The 2,500-nt window shown below is 47.2% G+C and overlaps 9 non-coding genes across 9 annotated transcripts in view; all 9 read right to left on the bottom strand.

Annotated features, from left to right (window-relative positions):
- Positions 1-44: 44 nt before the first annotated feature.
- On the bottom strand, positions 45-163 carry LOC146283433 (5S ribosomal RNA). Its single transcript, XR_014759041.1, has one exon. It is a non-coding gene; the product is annotated as a 5S ribosomal RNA (ribosomal RNA).
- A 172-nt stretch (positions 164-335) lies between these two features.
- On the bottom strand, positions 336-454 carry LOC146283432 (5S ribosomal RNA). Its single transcript, XR_014761612.1, has one exon. It is a non-coding gene; the product is annotated as a 5S ribosomal RNA (ribosomal RNA).
- A 196-nt stretch (positions 455-650) lies between these two features.
- Positions 651-769, bottom strand: LOC146283431 (5S ribosomal RNA). The gene has a single exon (XR_014761611.1). It is a non-coding gene; the product is annotated as a 5S ribosomal RNA (ribosomal RNA).
- Positions 770-941: 172 nt separating this feature from the next.
- On the bottom strand, positions 942-1,060 carry LOC146283430 (5S ribosomal RNA). Its single transcript, XR_014761609.1, has one exon. It is a non-coding gene; the product is annotated as a 5S ribosomal RNA (ribosomal RNA).
- A 178-nt stretch (positions 1,061-1,238) lies between these two features.
- On the bottom strand, positions 1,239-1,357 carry LOC146283429 (5S ribosomal RNA). The gene has a single exon (XR_014759040.1). It is a non-coding gene; the product is annotated as a 5S ribosomal RNA (ribosomal RNA).
- A 184-nt stretch (positions 1,358-1,541) lies between these two features.
- LOC146283428 (5S ribosomal RNA) lies at positions 1,542-1,660 on the bottom strand. The gene has a single exon (XR_014759039.1). It is a non-coding gene; the product is annotated as a 5S ribosomal RNA (ribosomal RNA).
- Positions 1,661-1,834: 174 nt separating this feature from the next.
- Positions 1,835-1,953, bottom strand: LOC146283427 (5S ribosomal RNA). Its single transcript, XR_014761806.1, has one exon. It is a non-coding gene; the product is annotated as a 5S ribosomal RNA (ribosomal RNA).
- A 190-nt stretch (positions 1,954-2,143) lies between these two features.
- On the bottom strand, positions 2,144-2,262 carry LOC146283426 (5S ribosomal RNA). Its single transcript, XR_014759038.1, has one exon. It is a non-coding gene; the product is annotated as a 5S ribosomal RNA (ribosomal RNA).
- A 176-nt stretch (positions 2,263-2,438) lies between these two features.
- LOC146283425 (5S ribosomal RNA) overlaps positions 2,439-2,500 on the bottom strand; it is a 119-nt gene continuing 57 nt past the window's right edge. Inside the window, exon 1 of the ribosomal RNA XR_014759037.1 lies at positions 2,439-2,500. This exon is cut by the window's right edge and continues 57 nt beyond it. This is a non-coding gene — a ribosomal RNA (5S ribosomal RNA).

The raw sequence follows: 2,500 nt of genomic DNA, 5'->3' as shown, positions 1-2,500 counted from the left end.
TGTGCATATTGCAAGATGTCAGTTTCTAAGTGAATGAGCAAAAGAGCATACAGCACCTGGTATTCCCAGGCGGTCTCCCATCCAAGTACTAACCAGGCCCGACCCTGCTTAGCTTCCGAGATCAGACGAGATCGGGCGTTGCCAGGCTGGTATGGCCGTACGAAATAAGTTGACAACCATAGGCTACTTATCCATATACAGATTTAGCAATTGACAATGCAAGGTGGTCTCTCTCTCTCTCTCTCGTGTCAAAATGAAAACAGCTTCCAGCCCCTTTCATGAAGGACTACTTGTGCATATTGCAAGATTTCAGTTTCTAAGTGAATGAGCAAAAAAGCAGACAGCACCTGGTATTCCCAGGCGGTCTCCCATCCAAGTACTAACCAGGCCCGACCCTGCTTAGCTTCCGAGATCAGACGAGATCGGGCGTTGCCAGGCTGGTATGGCCGTACGAAATAAGTTGACAACCATAGGCTACTTATCCATATACAGATTTAGCAATTGACAATGCAAGGTAGTCTCTCTCTCTCTCTCTCTCTCTCTCTCTCTCTCTCTCTCTCGTGTCAAAATGAAAACAGCTTCCAGCCCCTTTCATGAAGGACTACTTGTGCATATTGCAAGATTTCAGTTTCTAAGTGAATGAGCAAAAGAGCAGACAGCACCTGGTATTCCCAGGCGGTCTCCCATCCAAGTACTAACCAGGCCCGACCCTGCTTAGCTTCCGAGATCAGACGAGATCGGGCGTTGCCAGGCTGGTATGGCCGTACGAAATAAGTTGACAACCATAGGCTACTTATCCATATACAGATTTAGCAATTGACAATGCAAGGTAGTCTCTCTCTCTCTCTCTCGTGTCAAAATGAAAACAGCTTCCAGCCCCTTTCATGAAGGACTACTTGTGCATATTGCAAGATTTCAGTTTCTAAGTGAATGAGCAAAAGAGCAGACAGCACCTGGTATTCCCAGGCGGTCTCCCATCCAAGTACTAACCAGGCCCGACCCTGCTTAGCTTCCGAGATCAGACGAGATCGGGCGTTGCCAGGCTGGTATGGCCGTACGAAATAAGTTGACAACCATAGGCTACTTATCCATATACAGATTTAGCAATTGACAATGCAAGGTAGTCTCTCTCTCTCTCTCTCTCTCTCGTGTCAAAATGAAAACAGCTTCCAGCCCCTTTCATGAAGGACTACTTGTGCATATTGCAAGATGTCAGTTTCTAAGTGAATGAGCAAAAGAGCATACAGCACCTGGTATTCCCAGGCGGTCTCCCATCCAAGTACTAACCAGGCCCGACCCTGCTTAGCTTCCGAGATCAGACGAGATCGGGCGTTGCCAGGCTGGTATGGCCGTACGAAATAAGTTGACAACCATAGGCTACTTATCCATATACAGATTTAGCAATTGACAATGCAAGGTAGTCTCTCTCTCTCTCTCTCTCTCTCTCTCTCGTGTCAAAATGAAAACAGCTTCCAGCCCCTTTCATGAAGGACTACTTGTGCATATTGCAAGATGTCAGTTTCTAAGTGAATGAGCAAAAGAGCATACAGCACCTGGTATTCCCAGGCGGTCTCCCATCCAAGTACTAACCAGGCCCGACCCTGCTTAGCTTCCGAGATCAGACGAGATCGGGCGTTGCCAGGCTGGTATGGCCGTACGAAATAAGTTGACAACCATAGGCTACTTATCCATATACAGATTTAGCAATTGACAATGCAAGGTAGTCTCTCTCTCTCTCTCTCTCGTGTCAAAATGAAAACAGCTTCCAGCCCCTTTCATGAAGGACTACTTGTGCATATTGCAAGATGTCAGTTTCTAAGTGAATGAGCAAAAGAGCATACAGCACCTGGTATTCCCAGGCGGTCTCCCATCCAAGTACTAACCAGGCCCGACCCTGCTTAGCTTCCGAGATCAGACGAGATCGGGCGTTGCCAGGCTGGTATGGCCGTACCAAATAAGTTGACAACCATAGGCTACTTATCCATATACAGATTTAGCAATTGACAATGCAAGGTAGTCTCTCTCTCTCTCTCTCTCTCTCTCTCTCTCTCTCGTGTCAAAATGAAAACAGCTTCCAGCCCCTTTCATGAAGGACTACTTGTGCATATTGCAAGATTTCAGTTTCTAAGTGAATGAGCAAAAGAGCATACAGCACCTGGTATTCCCAGGCGGTCTCCCATCCAAGTACTAACCAGGCCCGACCCTGCTTAGCTTCCGAGATCAGACGAGATCGGGCGTTGCCAGGCTGGTATGGCCGTACGAAATAAGTTGACAACCATAGGCTACTTATCCATATACAGATTTAGCAATTGACAATGCAAGGTAGTCTCTCTCTCTCTCTCTCTCTCGTGTCAAAATGAAAACAGCTTCCAGCCCCTTTCATGAAGGACTACTTGTGCATATTGCAAGATGTCAGTTTCTAAGTGAATGAGCAAAAGAGCATACAGCACCTGGTATTCCCAGGCGGTCTCCCATCCAAGTACTAACCAGGCCCGACCCT

The sequence above is a fragment of the Hypomesus nipponensis genome, chromosome 6 (genome assembly GCF_054491055.1).
Source record: "Hypomesus nipponensis isolate SF chromosome 6, ASM5449105v1, whole genome shotgun sequence".
Taxonomy (NCBI): Eukaryota; Metazoa; Chordata; class Actinopteri; order Osmeriformes; family Osmeridae; genus Hypomesus; species Hypomesus nipponensis.
Note: the sequence above shows the minus strand (reverse complement) of the source record. Positions and strands in the feature narration are given on the sequence as shown.